At 44.0% G+C, this 25,561-nt stretch overlaps 1 long non-coding RNA gene across 1 annotated transcript; it reads left to right on the top strand.

The window, feature by feature from the left end:
* Positions 1-21,771: 21,771 nt before the first annotated feature.
* On the top strand, positions 21,772-24,907 carry LOC106613516 (uncharacterized). Its single transcript, XR_001330497.2, has 2 exons — positions 21,772-22,072; positions 24,682-24,907. It is a non-coding gene; the product is annotated as an uncharacterized lncRNA (long non-coding RNA).
* Positions 24,908-25,561: the final 654 nt, after the last annotated feature.

The raw sequence follows: 25,561 nt of genomic DNA, 5'->3' as shown, positions 1-25,561 counted from the left end.
GGGTTTTATAATGTTGTATGTTTTTCCCCCAACACCACTTTCCATCAATTTGTATAGCAGACCCTCATGCCAAATTGAGTCAAAGGCTTTTTTGAAATCAACAAAGCATGAGAAGACTTTGCCTTTGTTTTGGTTTGTTTGTTTGTCAATTAGGGTGTGCAGGGTGAATATGTGATCTGTCGTATGGTAATTTGGTAAAAAGCCAATTTTACATTTGCTCAGTACATTGTTTTCACTGAGCAAATGTACAAGTCTGCTGTTAATGATAATGCAGAGGATTTTCCCAAGGTTGCTGTTGACACATATCCCACGGTAGTTATTGGGGTCACATTTGTCTCCACTTTTGTGGATTGGGGTGATCAGGCCTTGGATCCAAATATTGGGGAAGATGCCAGAGCTAAGGATGACGTTAGAGTTTAAGTATAGCCAATTGGAATTTGTTGACTGTATATTTGATCATTGCATTGATGATTCCATCAACACCACAGGCCTTTTTGGGTTGGAGGGTTTGTATTTTGTCCTGTAGTTCATTCAACGTAATTGGAGAATCCAGTGGGTTCTGGTAGTCTTTAATAGTTGATTCTAAGATTTGTATTTGATCATGTATATGTTTTTGCTGTTTGTTCTTTGTTATAGGGCCAAAAAGATTGGAGAAGTGGTTTACCCATACATCTCTGTACTGGATAGATAACTCTTCGTGTTGTTGTTTGTTTAGTGTTTTCCAATTTTCACAAAAGTGGTTAGAGTCTATGGATTCTTCAATTACACTGAGCTGATTTCAGATGTGCTGTTCCTTCTTTTCCCATAGTGCATTTCTGTATTGTTTTAGTGATTCACCATAGTGAAGGTGTGGACTCAGGTTTTCTGGGTCACTATGTTTTAGGTTGGATAGGTTTCTCAAATTCATCAATCCATTTGTCAGTGTTGTTAATTTTCTTAGGTTTTCTGTTTGACCTTTTCAGATTTAATAGGGAAGCTGAGAGGTCAAATATACTGTTTAAGTTTTCTACTGACAAGTTTACACCTTCACTATTATGGTGGAACGTTTTGTCCAGGAAGTTGTCTAAAAGGGATTGAATTTGTTGTTGTCTAATTGTTTTTTGGTAGGTTTCCACACTACTTTCCTTCCATCTATAGCGTTTCTTAATATTATTCAGTTCCTTTGGCTTTGATGCCTCATGATTGAGAATTGCTCTGTTCAAGTAGACTGTGATCTTGCTGTTTTCTGATAGGGGTGTCAGTGGGCTGACTGTGAACGCTCTGAGAGACTCTGGGTTGAGGTTAGTGATAAAGTAGTCTACAGTACTACTGCCAAGAGATGAGCTATAGGTGTACCTACCATAGGAGTCCCCTCGAAGCCTACCATTGACAATGTACATACCCAGCGTGCGACAGAGCTACAGGAGTTGTGACCCGTTTTTGTTGGTTATGTTGTAGTAGTTGTGTCTAGGGGGGCATATGGGGGAGGGAATGCTGTCACCTCCAGGCAGGTGTTTGTCCCCCTGTGTGCTGAGGGTGTCAGGTTCTTGTCCGGTTCTGGCATTTAGGTCGCCACAGACTAGTACATGTCCCAGGGCCTGGAAATGATTGATTTCCCCCTCCAGAATGGAGAAGCTGTCTTCATTAAAGTATGGGGATTCTAGTGGGGGGATATAGGTAGCACACAGGAGGACATTTTTCTGAATTTCTAGCCAAATGTAAAATGTTCCTGTTTTGGGGAATGGTTTCAGGGGAGACAAATGAGCCAATTGCAAGCTGGGGATGATTAGGTGGCCGTGATAGTATGAGGGCCAGATTGGTCATTTAGCCAGGACGCCAGGGTTAACACCCCTACGATAAGTGCAATGGGATCTTTAGTGACCTCAGAGAGTCAGGACACCCGTTCAACATCCCATCCAAAAGACAGCACCCTACACAGGGCAGTGTCACTGCCCTGGGGAATTGGAATATTATTTTTTAGACCAGAGGAAAGAGTGCCTCCTACTGGCCCTCCAACACCACTTCCAGCAGCATCTGGTCTCCCATCCGGTCTCCCATCCAGGGACTGACCAGGACCAACGCTGCTTAGCTTCAGAAGCAAGCCAGCTGTGGGATGCATGGTGGTATGCTGCTGGCTAAATGGGGTGTGGGCATAGTTGACTTGGGGGGGTGTTGATTGGTTGGGCTTGGGGTGGGGGTGTGGATGTGGCTGGTGGTGTTGTGGTCTGGATGTAGGTCCTCTCGGCGTGGGTCCCGCAGGTCTGGGAGAGTGTCTCGCTGGTCTGGTCGGGGTGTGTATTGATCTGTTGCTCCTGTTTGACGTGTTGGGGCTGCGTTTGAGGGCGATGTCCTTCGGGGTCCGTGCGAAGGTGGGCACTACTGCCTTGTACAGGTGGACCTGGACGTAAAGGCTGTTGAAGTCCAGGGTGGAGTGGTGGGCTAGGTAAACATTTGGTTTTGAGGCACAGTCACAGGAAATAATTGCGTTTACCCGCTGTATGGTAGTAGGGTGGAAGTCTTTTCGTGGTAACAAGGTGGAGATAACCACTTGTAGAAGAAGCTTTTTCAATCACTCCCTTGAGTGCTGTGGCCACCCTTTCCTGCTGTGCTCTCAGGTCGTTTGTGCCTGTGTGCATTATTATGTTGCTGGGTGACCCTAGTTGGTCCATCAGACAGAAGGTCTAGGGCACGCTGGGTGTTGGACACCAGAGTTTAGACACTCTGTGTTTGGGAAAAAGTTTATTTTCTTGGAAATATTTCCCGTTTGAGTCCATAAGGAGTCTCTCTCTCTCTCTCTCTCTCTCTCTCTCTCTCTCTCTCTCTCTCTCTCTCTCTCTCTCTCTCTCTCTCTCTCTCTCTCTCTCTCTCTCTCTCTCTCTCTCTCTCTCTCTCTCTCTCTCTCTCTCTCTCTCTCTCTCTCTCTCTCTCTCTCTCTCTCTCTCTCTCTCTCTCTCTCTCTCTCTCTCTCTCTCTCTCTCTCTCTCTCTCTCTCTCTCTCTCTCTCTCTCTCTCTCTCTACATGCCGCTTTCCACAGAGACCCACCCCGTCACTCAAGGAGCGCAGTTGTTGTTGCTCAACCACGAGACCATGCGTTCGAGTCCGAGTCTTCCTGATGAGCCCCATCATTTGGCTCCGTTCACGTAAAATAGCCGCATCATTTGGCTCCCAACCAGCTCTTCATTCAAAATGCTTGAAAATCTCTCATGTAAAGCCCAGAAAGTAGGCTACCATTATGCTAGATTGTGATATACACGTTGAAATACATTTTTTACCTGACCAAATTATTAGAATGGCTGCAAAAAAAGGAATATGTTATGCGCTGCAAAAATGAATGTGGACCAGAATCACATGCTCTCCCTACTCCCTACTATTTATTGTTTCTACAGTGAGGTTTACCATCTTGAGATCACGATTTTGTCATTTATTTGTAGATAATTGTTGTTCGAATATCAAAAGGCAGCAGTAGCAGTACCGTACGTAAATCAGCGAGCCGAACGAACGAGCCGTCCGTCCGCGAAGCGGCCCCATCAGTCCAACCTGCTACAAGATGAAGCAGCCCGTCCAGAGGTACCTGCTGCAGAAAGGTGACATTTTTACATTACTTTCTGTAGCCAACTTAGCTAGATCTTCTGTCTGGCTGGTGTGTATTGACTGAGTAGGCTAATATTGAACTACAGTTAATGGTTACCTATCTGGCGCTTTGTATAGCTATTTCTTATACATTCAAGACAACAATATCCAGCTAAGCTATAGCCAATGCTGATATTGTGTGTGTGTGGGTTCAGAATGTTCCCGCAGGAGAAGGACACAGTGTGGCACCTGTGCAGATCACCATGAACTTTATCCAGTTACACCAGCCAATACAGTAAGTTACAATCTGACTTTTTTTTATTGGTGTGGGTGTAACTCATGAACCTATTTCCCTGCTTACTGAAAGGCAGATGTAGAAAAAGCATAATGGTGAGGATACTACATTGAATTGCAACAACAATTGGCCTACTTTTGTGAATGCAAACCTAATACCTTTTCAGGGGGGCTGATGATCAATGATACGGGAAAGTCTGATATTACTTGATTACTGATCCCCCCCATCACTCTCTCTCCCTCTCTCTCATTCACAGGACCATTCACACATTCCAGTCACTCAGCCCTATCCAGAAACTCTCAAGGTCCTCCACTACTTCCTCCTACAACACCCTAATGAGAAGCAATACACCTGGCCCCATGACAGTATGTTTGCATATCTCTCTAACTCCGCTGTACCCTACCGTGCTGAGACAATCTGACTCTGGAACAGTATTACACTATTTTTTTTTATTGAATGCTCAACATTGATAATTCATCTCTCTCTCTTTCTGCCATCCTCACAGTTCACTCACTCAGATGGTATGTAGGCTGGTTGATTGGCTCAGTAAAACACATCAAACCCTGTCCTAATTTCAACAATGTGTACCACGTGGTATATCTGGTATTGTTTGTAGTACATTTAGCTAATTTGTGCCCTTGGTCTGGAAACTCTCCTATTTTCAGACCTATTTTCAACTTCAGTATCCAAAATGTTCTGGCTGCTCCCATAGGATATAGTAATTCCAAAAGTGTACAAGGCTGAAAGAAGTGCTTAGGTATAAAAGCTCTAGTATGGTATTTGTCATTAGAATTTAGATGGGCACTATGCTGGCCCAAAGGCTCCATGGTCACAAAAAAGCTAGATTATGAATCAGAATGTGATGGGAATTTTCTACCACAATTCATTTGACCAGGATAACAGAGGATCTACTGCCTGACGCCTCTGGATCTGCAAATAGATACAGAGAGGATATTGGCTCAACACTCACCCTCCAATTGGTGTTGGCAACTCGATAGCATTGGAAATTACACCCTTCATGTACTGAGCAAATGTCAAAATGAATAAAATGCCCTTCATTTGCATCGTGTTGCTTTGATGGTTGTGATCAACATTACGAATGTAAGAGTGGTAATGAAATTTATTACAGTGGCAGTATTTTATGATCCAGCAGATGGTAGTCATTCACCTTCAATAACTGAGCAGCCCAAATGAGTCAGGGCAGAGAGCATGAGGTTTAGGCTTGAGATCCAAAGGCCTTGAGTTCACCCAAAATGTGCCTGTTATCCAGGGTTTCCCAAACTCGGTCCTCGGGACAACATGGGATGCATGCTTTGGTTTTTGCCCTAATACTACATGTAACCGATGTGAAATGGCGAGCTAGTTAGCGGTGGTGCGCACTAATAGCGTTTCAATCGGTGAGACACCTGAAGTAGTTGTTCTCCTTGCGTTGCAAGGGCCGTGGATTTTGTGGCGCGATGGGTAACGATGCTTCGTGGGTGTCAGTTGTGGAGGTGTACAGAGGGTCCCTGGTTCAAGCCCAGGTTGGGGCGAGGAGAGGGACGGAAGCTAGACTGTTACATACACAGCTGATTCAAATAATCAACTAATCATGTGGAAGACTACTGGACATGTAGCTTCTTCCAACTCACTGCAGTTAGCCAGTAAATTAGTCCAGGTTACATTTTGCTGGCATTGTTTCAAAGCACTTTTAACCTGATTTGATGTTTAACTCTGGTACAATAATACACTGAATCCACCGTGATATGGAATAAGGGTTTATCCGACACATACATGATGTCACGTATACTCCCTCAATGGCCTCTAGGTCATCAGGCTGCTGATTATCCCGCACACCTGTCACCATCGTCAAGCGCACCAGCGCCTCATGACACTCACCTGGACTCCATCACCTCCTTGATTATCTTCCCTATATCTGTCACTCCCCTTGGTTCTTTCCTCAGGTGTTATTGACTCTGTTTCGTATCGGCGCATTGTTTATTTATTAAAACACTCACTCCCTGTACTTGCTTCCCGACTCTCAGCGCACTCGTTACACATGAACACTTACAGTACCAGTCAAAAGTGTTGACACACCTACTCCCTCAAGGGTTTTTCTTTGACTATTTTCTACATTGTAGAATAATAGTGAAAACATAACAACTATGAAATAACACATATGGAATCATGTAGTAACCAAAAAAAGGGTTAAACAAATCAAAATATATTTGAGATTCTTCAAAGCAGCCACCCTTTGCCTTGATGACAGCTTTGCACACTCTTGGCATCCTCTCAACCAGCTTCATGAGTAATGCTTTTCCCACAGTCTTAAATGAGTTCTCACATATGCCGAGCACTGCTTTTCCTTCACTCTGCAGTCCAACTCATCCCAAACAATCTCAATTGGGTTGAGGTCGGGTGATTGTGGAGGCCAGGTCATCTGATGCAGCACTCCATCACTCTCCTTGGTCAAATAGCTCTTACACAGCCTAGAGGTGTGTTTTGGGTCATTGTCCTGATGAAAAACAAATGATAGTCCCACTAAGCGCAAACCAGATGGGATGGCGTATTGCTGCAGAATGCTGTGGTAGCCATGCTGGTTAAGTGTGCCTTGAATTCTAAATAAATCACAGACAGTGTCACCAGCAAAGCACCCCCACACCTTAACACCTCCTCCTCCATGCTTCACGGTGGAAATCACACATGCAGAGATCATCCATTCACCTACTCTGCGTCTCACAAAGACACAGCGGTTGGAACAAAAAAATCTCAAATTTGGACTCATCAGAACAAAGGACAGATTTCCACCGGTCTAATGTCCATTGCTCGTATTTCTTGGCCCAAGCAAGTCTCTTCTTATTATTGGTGTCCTTTAGTAGTGGTTTCCTTACAGCAATTCAATCATGAAGGCTTGATTCAAGCAGTCTCTTCTGAACAGTTGATGTTGAGACGTGTCTGTTACTTGAACTCTGTGAAGCATTTATTTGGCCTGAAATCTGAGGTGCAGTTAACTCTAATGAACTTATCCTCTGCAGCAGAGGTAACTCTGGGTCTTCCTTTCCTGTGGCGGTCCTCATGAGAGCCAGTTTCATCATAGTGCTTGATGGTTTTTGCGACTGCACTTGAATAAACGTTCAAAGTTCTTGAAATTTTCCGTATTGACTGACCTTCATGTCTTAAAGTAATGATGGACTGTCATTTCTCTTTGCTTATTTGAGCTGTTCTTGCCATAATATGGACTTGGTCTTTTACCAAATAGGGAAATCTTCTGTATACCACCCCTACCTTGTCACAACAGAACTGATTGGCTCAAACACATTAAGAAGGAAAGAAATTCCACAAATTAACTTTTCACAAGGCACACCTGTTAATTGAAATGCATTCCAGGTGACTACCACATGAAGCTGGTTGAGAGGATGCCAAGAGTGCGTAAAGCTGTCATCAAGGCAAAGGGTGGCTATTTTGAAGAATCTCAAATATAAAATATATTTTGATTTGTTTAACACTTTTTGGTTGCTACTTGATGCCATATGTGTTATTTCTTAGTTTTGATGTGTTCACTATTATTCTACAATGTAAAAAATAGTCAAAATATAGAAAAACCCTTGAATGAGTAGGTGTGTCCAAACTTTTGACTGGTACTGTACATGAGTAAGTCTTTGTCAGAGCTAGAGAGCCACAACTGAATTAAGTATATAATTTTGTTTCTAAACTCAATGGAAAAAACAAACAGGACTGGTCAATCTAAACACATCTGTGAGTGATATCACTGAGCTGTGACAATGCATCTTGATATGGCCTATAATGTAACATATTGATTACTGTCAAACACATTTTGAATTCTACTGTAGCTGTAAAATTGTAAAACTGCAGCCTATTGTGTGCTTAACTTTGAGAAACCTTAACTTTCAGAACAATTAACACTGGAAAAAATGGTTTCGTCACCACCTGAGCTGTCCCCAGACCTACCACCCCCTGCGTTTCTGGTGGGCCCTCTGCCAGGCACTTTAGGCCACCTGTGCCCACTCTCTCCCACAATCCTGGCACCCCTCGCCTGTGGGTCAGTCAAGGGGCCAGGCTGTTGGCTTCTCATCAGGGTGTTGTAAGACCTTGAGAGATTCTAGATAGGGCTGAGGGACTGGACTGTGTGAATGGTCATGTGAATGAGACAGAGGGAGAGAGAGTGTGGGGGAAATCAGTAATCAAGTAATATCAGACGTTCTCTGTATCATTAATTATCAGCCCCCCTGAAAGATGGTAGATGTACATTCAGCAAAGCTGGCCAATTGTCGTAGCAATTCATGTAGTATCCTCAACATTATGCCTTTTCTACATTTGCCTTTCATTAAGCAGGAAAGGAGGTTTGTGAATTATACCCACACCAATAAAAAGGTTGATTTTAACTTAATGTATTGGCTGATGTAACTGGATGAAGTTCAAGATGATCTGCTCAGATGACACACACACACACACACACACACACACACACACACACACACACACACACACACACACACACACACACAAAATCAGCACTGACTGTAACTTAACTTGACATTGTTGTATTGAATGTGTATGAAATAGCTATGCAAAGGACGAGATAAGTAACCATTAACAGCAACTGCAGTCCATTATTAGCTTACTCAGTCAATAAGCACCAGCCAGACATAAGATATTGCTAGCTAAGTTACCTACAGAAAGTAATGTTTAATTGTAAAGGGTTTAAACACTGTTTCCCATGCTTGTTCAATGAACTATAAACAGTTAATGAACATGCACCTGTGGAACGGTCGTTAAGACACTAACAGCTTACAGACGGTAGGCAATTAAGGTCACAGTTATGAAAACTTAGGACACTAAAGAGGACTTTCTACTGACTCTGAAAAACACACACAAAAAAGATGCCCAGGGTCCCTACTCATCTACGTGAATGTGCCTTAGACAGCACTACAGGGAGACAGGATGGACAGCTGATCATCCTCGCAGTGGCAGACCACGTGTAACAACACCTGCACAGGATCGGTACATCCGAACATCACACCTGCAGGACAGGTACAGGATGGCAACAACAACTGCCCGAGTTACACCAGGAACGCACAACCCCTCCATCAGTGGTCAGACTGTCCACAATAGGCTGAGGCTGGACTGAAGGCTTGTAGGCCTGTTGTAAGGCAGGTCCTCACCAGACATCACCGACAACAACGTCGCCTATGGGCACAAACCCACCGTTGCTGGACCAGACAGGACTGGCAAAAAGTGCTCTTCACTGACAAGTTACGGTTTTGTCTCACCAAGGGGTAATGGACGGATTCCCGTTTATCGTCGAAGGAATGAGCGTTACACCGAAGCCTGTACTCTGGAGCGGGATCGATTTGGAGGTGGAGGGTCCGTCGTGGTCTGGGGCGGTGTGTCACAGCATCATCGGACTGAGCTTGTTGTCATTGCAGGCAATCTCAACGTTGTGCGTTACAGGGAAGACATCCTCCTCACTCATGTGGTACCCTTCCTGCAGGCTCATCCTGACATGACCCTCCAGCGTGACAATGCCACCAGCCATACTGCTCATTCTGTGCGTGATTTCCTGCAAGACAGGAATGTCAGTGTTCTGCCATGGCCTGCGAAGAGCCCGGATCTCAATCCCATTGAGCATGTCTGGGACCTGTTGGATCGGAGGGTGAGGGCCAGGGCCATTGCCCCCAGAAATGTCCGGGAACTTGCAGGTGCCTTGGTGGAAGAGTGGGGTAACATCTCACAGCAAGAACTGGCAAATCTTGTGCAGTCCATGAGGAGGAGATGCACTGCAGTACTTAATGCAGCTGGTGGCCGCACCAGATACTGACTGTTATTTTTTATTTTGACCTCCCTCTTTGTTCAGGGACACAATATTCCATTTCTGTTCCGCATGTCTGTGGAACTTGTTCAGTTTATGTCTCAGTTGTTGAATCTTGTTATGTCCAGACAAATATTTACACATGTTAAGTTTTCTGAAAATAAACGCAGTTGACAGTAAGAGGATGCTTCTTTTTTTGCTGAGTTTAGTAACCCCAGGTGAAAAATAGTAAATAATGGCTACTTCTCAAAAACGATTACATTGTCAAGAGTAGTTAAACAAGGTTGTTTACTATCGACATATATATTTATTATGGCCATCAAAATGTTTAAAATCAGATACAACAATAATATCAAGGGGCTAGAAATCCAGGGCTTAAAAACAAAGGTGTCATTGTACGCTGGCGATTCAGGTTTTATTTCAAATCTGCAATTTGGATCCCTGCACAGCCTCATAGACGATCTAGATAATTTTTCTAACCTCTCTGGTTTATACCGAATTATGATAAGTGCACCATTTTATGTATTGGATAAGTACACCATATTATGTACAATTTTTACATTACCGTGTAGTTTACCAATAAACGGTCCGACGGTGAAGTGGACATAGCCGAAAGAAAGAAATGATCTCAAAATTTTCCAAAAATGATATATTATGCTGCTACCATGGAAGGGAAAACACCTATTTGTGGAAAAATCACCCTGATTAATTATTTTGTCATATCCCAGTTTACCTATTTGCTTATGGCCCTGGCTAGACCTGTTTTAAAAAATTATATGATCAAAAACGATTCCACTTTATTTGGAACGGCAAGCCAGACAAAATTAAAAGGGCCTATTTATATAATGAATAAGAATTCGGAGGGCAGAAATGATTAAATATTAAAGCATTGGACCTCTCACTAAAGGCTTCAGTCATACAAAAACTGTCCCTAATGCGAAAGTGTTCTCTAGCAGATTGGTGAGAATGGCTCACCCCGTGTTCAAGAATGGCCTTTTCTGAGGCCTCCCAAGTGGCTCAGTGGTCTAAGGCATTGCATTGCAGTGCTAGCTGTGCCACTAGAGATCCTGGTTCGAGTCCAGGCTCTGTCGCAGCCGGCCTCAACTGGGAGTCCCGTTCATCCCCCCCACCAGGTGTATCCCATTTGTCCCCATTATCTACTGTGTATTTATACCTGCGTTGTCTGTTGCCAGGTCGTCAAGTCCTACTAGCATGTTCCTTGTTTCCTGTGTTCTAGTTTTAGTTTTTTTTAGTCTTCCCAGTTCTGACATTTCTGCCTGTCCTGACCCTGATCTCGCCTGCCGTGCTATACCTGCCTGACTCTGATTTGGATTACGATCCTTTGCCTGCCTTGACATACCTTTTGCCTGCCCCTTCTACTGTAATAAACTCGGAGACTCATACCATCCGCCTCCTGTGTCTGCATCTGGGTCTTAACCTGAGTCCTGATAGTACGAACTGAACATGACTGACCCAGCAGACTCGGACCAGCTCCGCAACACCGTCTCCTCCCAAAAAGCCACCATTGGAAGACATAAGGAGTTACTTCAAGGTCTTATGGAAGGATACCAGACCTTGGCGGAACACCATGACCGTGCATTCAATACATTGCTGGAGAAATTCTGCGGATTGTCTGTTAGGCAGGCCACCACTACAGTAACCCCCCAGACTGTCAGTTACCCCACTACCAGCGGCTCTTCTCCCCAATCTACTCCGGCTTCCCAAGAACCCCGCTTACCTCCTCCGGAGAGCTACGCTGGAGATCCAGGATCCTGCCGGGCATTTCTCTCCCAGTGTTCTCTCATCTTTGAGCTGCAGCCCTCTTCATTTCCCTCAGATCGCTCACTTGATAACGCTGATGTCTGGGAGGGCTCTCGCCTGGGCTACGGCAGAGTGGAAGCAACAATCCACCGTTTGCCTCAGTCTGGAGGAGTTCGTGGCAGAGGTACCTAAAGTGTTTGATTCTCCATTGAACGGCAGAGAGCAGCTAGTAAGCTGCTCCGACTCCCGTAGTGTGGCAGACTACACAGTGGATTTTTGCACGTTGGCAGCTGAGAGTGCCTGGAACCCAGAAGCCCAGTTCAACACATTCCTTCACAGAGGTGATTGAAGACAAGCTCGCAGCCCAGGAGCTGCCCACGGACCTCAACTCCCCTCATAGCCTTGATCATCTGGATCAATGGGCAGCTACGGGAATGTAGGAGGGAGAGGGAGTCTGTTCCCTGTCACCCTCACTCATCCTTGATTTCCACCTTGCCTCAGAGGAATCCTGGAAATCCCCAAAGTTCACATATCCGAGTGGTTCCAATGTCACCCAAGTTCTCTCTGAAATCACAGAGGGCTGTCGAATCATCGATTCCAGAGCCCATGCAACTGGGCAGGGCAAGATTGTCTCCTGCTGAGCACTTACACAGACTAATCACCAAGAGCTGTCTGTATTGTGGAGCTACAGGACATTTCTTATCTACATTTTAGTCATTTAGCAGACGCTCTTATCCAGAGCGACTTACAGTAGTGAAGGCATACAATTCATACATTTCATACATTTTTTTTCTGTGCTGGCCCCCCGTGGGAATCGAACCCACAACCCTGGCGTTGCAAACACCATGCTCTACCAACTGAGCTACAGGGAAGCTACCTGCCCATTGAAAGACCAGGCTCATCAAGCAGGTACGAGTACGCTAGTTAGCTATACGGGGAGTTTTCCATCTTCCATTTCTCATACCCCCTCCATGCTATCCTGTTGTGGGGTAACCAGTCCAAATGTCTTCGGGTGCTCATTGACTCTAGGGCCGACAAGAGCTTTATGTACGCTACCCTGGTGTCGGAGCTGGAATCCCTACACAACACCTCCCCATTCCTATGGACGTCAGAGCGCTGGATGGGTGCTCTATTGGCAGAGTCACCCACACTACGTTTCCCATTAACCTAAGAGTGTCAGGTAATCAAAGTGAGTCTGCAGTTCCTGTCCATTGAATCCCCTCAGGCACCCATGGTTTTGGGGTTTTCATGTCTCCAGAGGCACAATCCTCTGATCGACTGGGCTACTGGTTCTATCATGGGTTGGAGCCCGTTCTGCCATGCGCATTGTCTGAAGTCGGCGCAGCCTGCCCTGGGATGTCTTCCTATGGGCTTGGGAGAAGCCTCGGATCTCTCCACCATTCCCGCGGAATACTAGGACCTCCGGGAGGTTTTCAATAAGGCCCACGCTACTGTACATCTCTCCCTCGAGCCTACGACTGCGCTATCGACCTTCTCCCGGGTACTACATCACCTCGGGGGCAGCTTTATTCCCTGTCGGGTCCGGAGACCAAGACCATGGAGAGGTACATTTAGGATTCTCTTGCTGCAGGGAGTATTTGTCCATCTGCCTCCCCCACCGATGCAGGGTTCTTCAATATGGAGAAGAAGGACAAAACCCTGCGTCTGTGTATCGACTACCGGGGCCTAAATTACATCACGGTTAAAAAATGTTACCCTACACCTCTCATCTCCTCGGCTTTCGAACCTCTCCAGGAGGCAATGATCTTCTCTAAGTTGGACCTTCGGAACGCCTACCATCTGGTTTGGGCACGGGAAGGAGACGAATGGAAGACAGCTTTAAACATGGCTAGCGGGCACTATGAGTATGTTGTAATGCCATTTGGACTGACCAATGCTCCCGCAGTGTTCCAGGCCCTCAACCCAAATCCAGAGTGCAGCTGCAAAGTATCCTGGGGTTTTCTCATTTCTACCGCAGCTTCATCCTGGGTTACAGCACCCTGGCTTTCCACCTCGCAGCAATCACCTCTCCCAAGTTTCCATTCTCATGGTCTTCAGCAGCTGGCATTCACGGACCTCAAGCATCGGTTCACCACAGCTCCCATCTTAGTCCATCCAGATCCGTCCCATCAGTTCGTGGTGGAGGTCAACGCCTAGGACGTCGGAGTGGGGGCCGTCCTGTTCCAGCGTTCTGCCCATGACCAAAAGTTGCATCCTTGCGCTTTCATTTCCCACTGTCTTAACTCCGCTGAGAGGAACTACGATACTCACAGTCAAGATGGCATTGGAAGAGTGGAGGCACTGGTTGGAGGGGGCGGAACATCCATTCATAGTGTGGACTGATCACAAGAACCTGGAATATCTCCTCACCGCCAAGCGCCTCAACTCTAGGCAAGCGTGATGGCCCCTGCTTTTCACTCGGTTAAACTTTACCATCTCCTACCGCCCGGGGTCCAAGAATGTGCAGCCGGATGCGCTCTAACGCCTCTCTAGCCCCTTTGCTACACCGGCAGACCGCAAGACCATTCTCCCTACCTCTTGTCTAGCGGCTGTACTCATCTGGGGTATAGAGAACCGGGGGGGGGCCGGCTAACCGGATGTTTGTCCTGGACTCTGCCCGTTCCCCGGTCCTGGAATGGGCTCATTCCTCCAGACTTGCCTGCCACCCTGGCTCCCGTCAGACCCTAGCCTTTGTACGACAACACTTTTGGTGGCCCACCATGGTTCCTGATGTCTCCGCGTTCGCCACCCCCTGCACTGTGTGTGCTCAGAATAAGACTCCGCGGCAAGCTCCGGCTGGCCTCCTTCAACCACTCCTTGTTCCTCACTGCCATTGGTCTCATATATCCCTGAACTTTATCAATGGACTCCCTCCATCAGATGGCAACACCACTATCCTTACGGTGGTGGATAGGTTTTCCAAAGCCATCCATTTCATTCCCCTTCCCAAGTTACCCTCAGCCAAGGAGACTCCCAGCTCATGGTGCAGCACGTCCTCCGGATCCATTGACTCAGCAACCTGGGTCTCCGATCGTGATACTCAGTTCTCGCCCTGGTTCTGGAAGGCGTTCTGCACCCTCATTGGGTTGTCAGCCAACCTGTCCTCTGGTTTTCACCCCCAGTCCAACGGCCAGTTTGAGCGAGCCAATCAGGACCTGGAGATGGCTCTTCATTGCCTCATATCCGCCAACCCCATCACCTGGAGCCAGCAACTTGTATGGGTGGAATACCATTCCCTGCTCAGCCACTGGTCTCTCGCCTTTGGAGTGTTCTATGGGATATCAGACTCACAGGAAACAGTAAACTGTTTGCCACAACAGTACACAATCAGGCAAAGTCCAATCAAGCTGATATTTATCAAGTCCAATCAAGCTGACACTTACTCTGCAATATAGTTTAAAGTTCCAGTAACTTTCCTGCTTATTCCCTCCAGGCTGATTCTGGGATCTTTCAACCAGTATTTCTGGAAAACCTGGACATTTTGAGAGTTATAGAAATGTTTCAACCCAACTCTACAGCATTGTACTGTATATTGAAAATGGTATGTTATGAAATGGTAGACATTGGCAATATTAGTATATTCCTAACTGAATGAACTTACTTTAGGTTGAAAACACAGATATGGCAATGGTAGGTGCAAGACATCATGACCAGAGGCTGTTGCCAACCATCTTCACACATCCGAACACAATTCCTTACAAAAATACTTTCACGGGAGCACACCGACCTCCCAAATTAACTCTCACAATCATAACATAATGTAAGCGAGTCACACACAGTTTAGTACTTCCGTAATTACACGTATTCGGCTCTACTCCTCCATAGTTTTGAGTAGTAGGCTCTAGACATGGTGTAGCCCCTGAAACCTAGACGGAGTTGGGCCTGGTGACGGAGACTAGTTTGGGATGAGAGAAAGCTGGAGCTGAGCACGAGCCCCGTGGACAACTCCGGGGACACCTGTAGCACAGCAGAGATCCACCCACCACAGAGCAGAGGGCTGCGCCCCAGCTCACCAGCACAGCCAATCTCAAACCTGTCGGTTTAAAAAAGAAAAAACTGTGAGCACCACAGAGCAACACCTACAGAGAAGAGTGATATTAGAATATCTTACTAAACAGTATTAACAGCTTCTGCCACTCAAAATAGAATTGATCTAGCTACAGTATCAGCATTTTCAGTTGTACAAGTGGCTTAACGCAGCATTTCAGTTAGGCTATGGGACAGAGCTTTGCGGACAGAGCTGTGTTGTGTTATGCCATTCGATAAAACGCTTGGCATTTCACTATGTAGCATGTACTGTTCAGAGCTAAGTAGATTAAACGCAGGCTGTCACACAACAGCCATTACTGATATGAAAAAGCCTACTATACCTATGGTGATGACGAGCACTTCTCCAGCAACGGCTACTTTCTCCTTCTCGTCCTCCTACAGGCATCGGGTGCATCTCACCCCCAGTGTAGCCTCCAGTACCAAAACGGCTAAAAACAGGATACTCAGCACTCGGGTCGTCTGAATCTCCGCTACTCACACACACAAGGCAGAGGTCAAAAGTAAATTCATACTCTCAACACTCTCACACATACCCAAACATTGAGTATGGCTACATTGAACACATCCATATCAAAGTAATTAGTGTAAAACTGACCGAGAGAAGATATATACTTAAACTATTACTATTTGTAACAATAAATGGTTGCTGTCATCAATTATATTTCTCAAAATGTATAGTGTATTACTAAGCTGTGTCTTTTATATTGCAATAGTACATCAAGTAACTTACTGCACCATTAGATGCTATATCGTGAGTGGCCAATGACCTTAAGCCTTCATGGATGGGCACTTCTAATGTAAATCTATGGCAGCAACCAAGGGGGCTTGAACTTTCTAGCTCTCCCTATAGATTTTTGCGGTGACGTAGTGTCCCCATGAGTGACAGAACACTGAGCCAATCATGGCGCGACTAGAGAACATTACCAACCCCTACGCTCCGTATTTTCTGCTGGCTGCCCCACCACCACAGAAAGCACTGAGCTAGGCTGAAACACCTGCATTTTGGAACTGCCTTACTCAAGAAAGCAACAAAGAGACCATGTTTGTATCCGGCTTTATTAACTCAATTATTATTTTTTTTACATTGTTTGCAAACTGATATGTGACACGTGTTACTGCCAGATTATATATATATTTTTTTGTTAAACAGGTGGGGCTCAAAAGAGGTGGGGCTCTGCTCACTGGGTGGCAGACAAGTAGGAAAACGTACCTGGCGGCTGAAAGAACGACCTGTAATTGGCGCACATCGTGTGTCTGGTGGCGTCGACAGGTACGTTTCCTTCGATGTTACCTTGCTCTCTTTGTAAAAGTACCTTTGCGGTCATTGAGCCAGAGACCGGTTAAAGTAAGAACATATCTGAGAAGCTGGTCACGGTATTCAGATGAGATGACAAACTTCAGATAATAAAGGATAGGCCTACTAAAATGTGAGTGGATTTTAAAAAAGACACAATAAAAGGACAATAGGAAAAAATGCTGACAGATTGATAAAATATCCTTGACTAAATGTCTATTAAATCTTGAAGCAAACTCCTTATAGTAAAATTCCTGACGAGGTGTGGACCATTATCTTGCGCTCTCTGTGTTGCACCTGTGTTCAGTGAGTGATGCATCCACTTTTGGCTGTATTTAAACTGTCTGTAGGACAGCTCACTTGCGCCTGCAGGTGGTTATACATCGTTAGAAACTGGGTGATTCGAGCCCTGAATGCTGTTTGGCTGACAGCCTTCGTATATCAGATCGTATACCACGCGTATGACAAAACATTTATTTTTACTGCTCTAATTACGTTGGTAACCAGTTTATAATAGCAATATACCACAGGCTAAGGGCTGTATGCACGTTGCTTCGTGCATAAGAACAGCCCTTAGACGTGGTATGTTGACCATATACCACACCCCCTCGAGACTTATGGCTCGAATATGTTTTGAATGAAAAGGTTGGACATTTCTCAAAATGGGTGTGTTAGAAAGGCAACTTGTGTATTCATTTCTTAACAACTAAGAGGAGAACAATTCAAATGAATTCACTCACCACTCTACAAAACTAAAGTTGTAATACAGTATCAGTCAAAAGTTTGGACACACCTACTCATACCAGGGTTTTTCTTTATTTTTACTATTTTCTACATTGTAGAATAATAGTGAAGACATCAAAACGATGAAATAACACCCATGGAATCATGTAGTAACCAAACAAGTATTAAACAAATCAAAATATATTTTATATTTGAGATTCTTCAAAGTAGCCACCCATTGCCTTGATGACGGCTTTGCACACTCTTGGCATTCTCTCAACCAGCTTCACCTGTAACGTTTTTCCAATGGTCTTGAAGGAGTTCCCACATATGCTGAGCACTTGTTGGCTGCTTTTCCTTCACTCTGCGGTCCAACTGATCCCAAACCATCTCAATTGGGTTGAGGTCGGTGGATTGTGGAGGCCACGTCATCTGATGCAACACATAGTCTGAACTATTACATTCATTTTCTTAATAAACGTAACTTTTTCTAACCCATATGACATTCAAACCGAGGGATTTTGATCCTTATTTTGACACAAAATCTAACCCAGTTTAAATTCTACCAATGCAGATTGTAGGCTTACATGATGGACTTGATTAACATTTCAGGATTGCCACATTTGATGCAATTTATTGGAGATAAGTGTTACATGTACAGTAGGCCTACAGCTGTTAGAATATTCTAGCCAGGTTTACAATACTAAATACATCCAGTATCTGTTTACATACCTGTGTACAGGTTTATAAAATGGGACAGCTTAACGAGGCTTAGTGATACACACCTAAAAGATCACGTTAGTCTGTGAGGGAACTGAGGTCCTTTTCTTCCACTATTTGTATGAGTTTGTATGAGAGTACAAGGAAATAGCTGTTCATAAGGCCAGTCCTGAGATGGGAAAAAGATAATTCTCCTATAACGTTTCTCAGTCTTGGAACGACCTGCAAAAGACCTTAAAACTGGAGAGGGTTGTTTTTAGTGTATTGTTCCTGTATGTTATTTTGTACTTTATCTATATGCTGAATACTTCCTGTTGACCTCTTGCCAGGTATCCCTCGCAAAAAGAGGATTCTAAACTCAAGGGTCTTTTGGTTAAATAAATAATCAAATATGTGGTAAAAATGACTGCCGGAGAAAGGGGCAGTACACACAAACATTTGAAATATACTTGATTTTATTGACAAAAAGTGAGTCATCTATTGATTCGAGACAATTACCATATCATATGGCATAGTTCACTTTATGTACTTAGTCTACCTGTAAACTTGCACAGCACAACCAATTAAAATAATGTTTAAAATGATGTACATGGGTGTATTTTGACAAAAGGACGTTTATTTTTAGCACTCAAAGACCATACGTTGCGCCACAGAACTAGAATGGGATTCTATTTAGGGTAGCACCCCCCTATCCTAAAAAAAACAGCAGGATAAATACATGACTTAAAACAGGCCTCTAATTTCTTATCATGTTACTTGGATACTGTCATCTCATCACAGGTTTGAGGCTGTAACCTTACAATCAATGAATGCAAGGCTACTCACTGTGTCAGGGAAGGTCATACTAGGTAAAACACAATAAGTGGTTAAAATTGTTTCCAGGTCAATTCTTTTGCAAGTCATTTTGAATTATTGGGACTATCTGAACAATGGTGATTTAAAGTGATGGATCATTTCAGCCAGTAGTTTTGAAAGTGGAGCCCACGAACCAAAAGGCGTCCTCGTCCATTTCATAAAATATGTTACGCCCTGCAAAATACTTGAATTCCCAGATCCATAAGAGAAGCCAGCTCAGTGAGGGTCTATTTTATATATTTACACATCTGTGGAGAATGAGGAGAGTGCTGTCCATTGTCATTCTATTGGGTTAAGGTCGCCATCTAGTGGACTATCTAAGTAACACATATAACACACGACAAGTGACAAGTTGCGGTAAGATCTGTAAAAATGAATATCCGCCTATGTTAAGTTTATGTTCCCTTGTCTGTGTAATTCCTTTTTTGTATTTCCCCTTTTTCATAAATGTAGTGTTTCAAAACGATCTGTGACACTGTTTACCTTCTTACTCATCGGGCCAGTTTCCCAGACAGATTATGCTCGTTTTGGACTAGAATTGAGGATTTTCATTGAGAAGCTCCATTGAGAAGGCGTTTTAGTCCAGGAAAGTATCTTCTCTGCAGTTGCAGACTAGCTGAGTAAGTTTAACTACCTGGTGTAAGAGTGATATAATGTCATGTAAAATGATCAGTACAACAAAAAGTCCCTTTGTGGTAGAGTGATTACAAACTATGCCTTAAAACAGATATGTGACTGTACACATGCGGACTGTCTTGGCATGTATTAGAGGTGACTCCCTCTTAGCACAGGCCCCAGGACTGCTGTTGTCAAACCAGTCCGATATCATTCCTGCATCAGGCACAGCACACAGTGCCCTGGGCCAAACAGCCTGCTGCCTATGTTTAACTAACACCCAATGATGGGAATGTTTGCTTTTTATCTCTCTCTACCTGCATACCAGCATTCAGGGTGCCAATGCAGCTTAAATCACTATACAGGCAAATTTTATTTTTATTTAACTAGTCAAGTCAGTTAATAACAATTCTTATTTACAATGACGGCCTTCCCCAGCCAAACCCTAACCCGAACGATGCTGGGCCAATTCTGCGCCGCCCTATAGAACTCCCAATCAGATGTGATACAGCCTGGAATCGAACCAGGGTCTGTAGTGATGCCTCTAGCACTGAGATGCAGTGGCTTAAACCGCTGCGCCACTCGGGAGCCCAAATAATATGTTTCCGATCCACCACTTATAGTGAGGGGGTAGCCGAAATGAGATTATACTGACTGTCAAATGGTTTTTGCAAATGGAAATCATAACATCAATGACAAATGTTTATTAGTCAAAGTCGTCGCCGTTTTTAATCTTGTTCTCATGCAGAAACCAAAAGGTGTGGCACCATACAACCACACCAGCTTTAGTTTAATGTAAAGGAACGTGACAACAGATTCAGAGAGAACTCTCAAGCCAACCTAATCAGAGAAAACTCTCAGATTCAGAGAGAACTCTCAGATTCAGAGAGAACTCTGAAGCCAACCTAATCAGAGAAAACTCTCAGATTCAGAGAGAACTCTCAAGCCAACCTAATCCGAGAAAACTCTCAGATTCAGAGAGAACTCTCAAGCCAACCTAATCCGAGAAAACTCTCAGATTCAGAGAGAACTCTCAAGCCAACCTAATCCGAGAAAACTCTCAGATTCAGAGAGAACTCTCAAGCCAACCTAATCCGAGAAAACTCTCAGATTCAGAGAGAACTCTCAAGCCAACCTAATCAGAGAAAACTCTCAGATTCAGAGAGAACTCTCAAGCCAACCTAATCCGAGAAAACTCTCAGATTCAGAGAGAACTCTCAAGCCAACCTAATCCGAGAAAACTCTCAGATTCAGAGAGAACTCTCAAGCCAACCTAATCCGAGAAAACTCTCAGATTCAGAGAGAACTCTCAAGCCAACCTAATCAGAGAAAACTCTCAGATTCAGAGAGAACTCTCAAGCCAACCTAATCAGAGAAAAGGGGAGGGGGACTCACCTGGAACATGTTACTCAAATTCCATAATCTTTCCCTCCTTTCTTATCAACTGAAACAAAAAATAACTTCATAATTTAGCACGACACCTAATATTTCGACTGACACTTCATGGTATACTGCATGAGATGAAATACTACAATGAAATAAGTCATGAATCTTTCTTCGTAGCCTACACATGAGGTTTCAGCTAGACATGGACAAACATTGACAAAATGGCACTTAATTGCAGAATAGTAGAAACAAGGTAAACAATGCATTATGTGTCAATGGTAATTGATAACCATAACGTTTTAGGGGGAAATAGCAGACTAGGGAGAACTAATAACTAATTTCACACATTTTGAGGCAACACTCAAAGGCTGGTTTAATTAGGTACAGAGGTGCTTGTCTGCCTTGACACATCCAATGCCTTTGACCACCCTTACCTGAAGATGTGCCCAAGGCCTATTAACTCAAGTTAAGAAAAACCTGTAAAAGGCATGAATAAAAGGAATGGCATTTGGAATGGCAAATTCATTTGGTAAAAAAAATATATTTTTGGTCTCGCCGTCTCGCCATCCCCTTACAAAAACAGATTACAGTCAGAGTGAAGTATGACGCAAATACTGCGTCCAAAATAAGTTTTTTTTACTGCAGCAATTTTGGTGTATAACTGCAGTACACTGCAACTACTGCGTCAAAAAAAAAAAAAAAAAACTCCACAGTCGACTGCAGTTACTGCACTTTCAAAACTCAATTGAAAAAGTGTCCGGGGTGACTGTTTTGAGTTGGCTGTCCTCTCCAATGATGAATGCGCGAAAGTTGCGCTGATTCAACTGGGCGTGTGTCTTTTCCCATGTCTCAACAAGGCATTGTTCTAGTTTCGGCACGGCTGCATTTACTTTCAATTCTCACGGAAGACAAGCCATACAATGAGTGACTGCTCTTCATAAACATTCTCGCTGCCTAGTTGACATTTACATGATTATTTAAATGGAACATTTGACCACACCGACGCCACGGCAGGTGAGTTAGCCCTACGCACACCTTGAACTGTCGGCATGTCCTATTGTATTCATTGCCGTACGTCGTGTTCCTTGAACATTTTCGTTCTCTAGCCTGTGTATTCCTAGTGTTTTAATAGTAATTCCAAGTGTATGACTCTGATTTAAAAAGTTGAATCGGCACAGGTAAACCTTTTTGCGGGCCAACACCTGAATAACCTGTCACTAACCTACACATGACTGAAGCAATGGCTCCTTCAAAAACGCTAAACTGTCGTAAAATCCTTAATATATGTAACTGGTATAGTCATTGCATTGATAATGCCACATGGAATTACTTATTGCTTCAAGATAACGTTTATACCGTAGGCCTACATGTATTTGATAATAGCAATGAACCATGATATTGTTGTATTGCAAAGGTGGCAACCACAATGCATGATAAGGCATGCACTAATGATACAAATATCCACCTAGGACTGTAATAAATGGACAACAGTAGTTTACCTCTCTCACAGAGTCCTTTCCAAGTGTTACAAGTTGCCCACACAGCTAGAAACCTTGCCTGAGATGTGCCAAACAGATTTCAGTCATTGTTTCTGGTAGTGTGTGTAGCAAGTACGTCAACAGGTGTCAAGGCCTCCGGTTTTAAGTTGGAGATTGGAGACAGTCCTAATAACCTGACGAGTGTGATTGGGCCGGTTACCCGGACCCAGAATAAACCTAGTTCTAGACTAAAAAGCATTGTCAATGGAGAATGTTTTAATCTGTGTCTGGGAAACGGCCTTTACTGCGTTTAAGACTCATACATACTGTTGTAGCCAGGGGGCAGTGGCGTGTCTCACATTTTTAAAAACCTTGACGATGTACGTGTGCAGTCTCAGTGGGAGACTCTCAATTGCATACACTACACTTCACATCCTCTCCCCATCTCCTTCTCAAAACCCATTGGAGGGGTAAGGTCAGACGGACCTCTGTCTTCCTCATCCAATGGGTTTTGAGGAGCCGAGGAGAGAGGACGCGAGAAGTACACAATTGACATTCTCCCACAGACTCCCATAGGTTGTCAAGGGTTTGTTTCTCCCCCAGATGTTGTAACATGCAAGCAAACCATCAGTACAGGATCATCTCAATTGCGTACTCCTCTTGTCCTCTCCTCACTTCCTTCTCAAAACCCATTGGATTAGAAAGCCAGAGGTCCCTCCCCTCTGAGCTTCTCTTCAATGGGTTTTGATAAGGAGGTGAGGAGAGAGGACGCGAAGAGTACGCAATTGAGAAAATTCCAATGTCTGGTATGTTGGCGAACCAGCTCTACTGAAGCACTCAACCCTCCTTCCTCATTAAACTCACAGGGAAGAGCTACATGGGTGAATGTACTTTCCCTGATGACCGCAACCCAGCATGACTCACTTTTTTATATTTGATCAAATTGCTATGAACTCATCGCAAGGTTGCTCCTCTCAACATTATCATGAAAACCAAATGAGTACGTAAATACAACTTGAAACAGATTTTAGGCTATTTGATTTGTTAATCTGGAGATGGACAATGATAGTTTTTAGCAAAAAAATGTATTTTGCTGACAATTTCTTGTAGGATACTGTAACAAAACATTAAGGACACCTGCTCTTTCCATGACATAGATTGTGTGCCATTCAGAGGGTGAAATATTTAAGTGCCTTTGAACAGGGTATGGTAGTAGGCGCACCGGTTTGTGGCAAGAACTGCCACGCTGCTGGGGTTTTCCCCACACTCAGCAGTTTCCTGTGTGTATCAAAAATGGTCCACCACCCAAAGAACATCCATCCAACTTGACCCCTCTGGGAAGCATTTCAGTCAACATGGGCCAGCATTCCCGTGGCGCGCTTGACACCTTGTCGAGTTCACGCCCCGTAAAAAAATGTAGGCTGTTCTGAAGAAGAAGAAAAAAGGAGGGGGTGAAACTCAATATTAGGAAGGGGTCCTTAATTTTTTGTGTACACTTTTCTTCTGCATTATCATGAACATTGAAGAAAAAAAAGTGAGCAAATTTCACCGTTCAAACAAGGAAAAAATGTGCTCATTTTTTTTGTCATTTCAATCCATAATGATTTGAGAACCATTTTACCTCCGTGCCCAGCAAGACTTCGTATATGCAAACAGTCGCAGGCCTAACAGTGAAAACAGGTTACACTTGTAACCAACTGGAGATACTCATTTGGTACAGTTGCCTTGTAATGCAAATACTGATCAGGAGTCAAGCGTGTCATTACTGGTAAATATCTCGCAACAGCTTAGTTAGAACAAACACAAGTGTGAACAGAGATTACAATTAGACTAGGCCTACATAAGACGTGGCTTTGTAACATTTGCCACTTTCTTTTCACCTGGTCGGTGTCACAGGATTATGAGGGGCGCAACGTTGCGGAGTGTTCAGATAGCGTTATGTGATTTAGAGCAAACGGAATCTTTTATTCAACGTTTGCCTAGTGAACGTGACCGAGGTCTTAACTTGTAGGCTAGAAGATGGAATTGGCCTTGGATAGTACTGTGTGTTGCAGACAGCCTTCCTCTATTCCACAATGTGGTGCAGGCAAAACCAGGGCATCAACAGAATGTTGCAATAAGTGTATACATGTCCTCTCTCTACAGGTTAAGTGGGGAATCCCACCCAGACCAACCCCTTTCCCCCCTGACAAGAGACTGAAAGATGGAATGTAGCACAACACCTTCAGTGTAGCCTTAGAGAGTATGGTTGACTTTACACTGACATATTTCATACTTATGCGTTGATTGTCAACTCTTCTGCAATACGATTTTCCAGTCACGTCTCGTACAATATCTGTAACTCACTGAATAAATACTGTAAGCAAATTCCTAGGAGTCTGAATCTTGATTGATTCTTTTCGAGGGGAGGTACAGTAATAGCACCCACATGCGCCTCGAAATATTTAGGCTAGTTGGGGCCACACACAAACCATTCACTTGTGCGCCTTGCATCATGTTTTTAGTCTTGATAGAAATGTGATATAGAACCCGGGCCTGAAGTTAGAATACAAGTGACGCCACAGAATTGGACATGCAAATATTGTTTTGAAATGGTAAAAGCAAAACCTTTATTCAGTTCATGATACAACACACATCGTAGTCTTTCTGATTTGTAGACCGACCACATACAGGCCCTGGATCGCGAAACAGTTCAAACGTTACTCGAATTCAGTTCGTTTTGCACTCGCAGCATATAGCACAAATCGGTATACAGCAAATCACCAATATGCACTCGCTATCGGTTCAGATAATGTACGTGTTCTAATTTGATATCCAATATGTCCACAAGGTGATCCTATTATCAGACGAAAGGGTATATACACATCCCTTAGTTCTGGGAGTTTTACACCGATCCTCCTCCACTGTCATGAACTTAAAGAGCAGAGATTCCCCCGTTTATCTACAAGTCCCTGACAATAATCATCCTTATGGCACAAATCTCATCTCAGAACATTTTACACCTCAAAATGTCTTGATGCGTACA

This window comes from Salmo salar, chromosome ssa10 (assembly GCF_905237065.1).
Source record: "Salmo salar chromosome ssa10, Ssal_v3.1, whole genome shotgun sequence".
NCBI lineage: Eukaryota > Metazoa > Chordata > Actinopteri > Salmoniformes > Salmonidae > Salmo > Salmo salar.
This window is presented reverse-complemented; position numbering and strand designations above follow the sequence as displayed.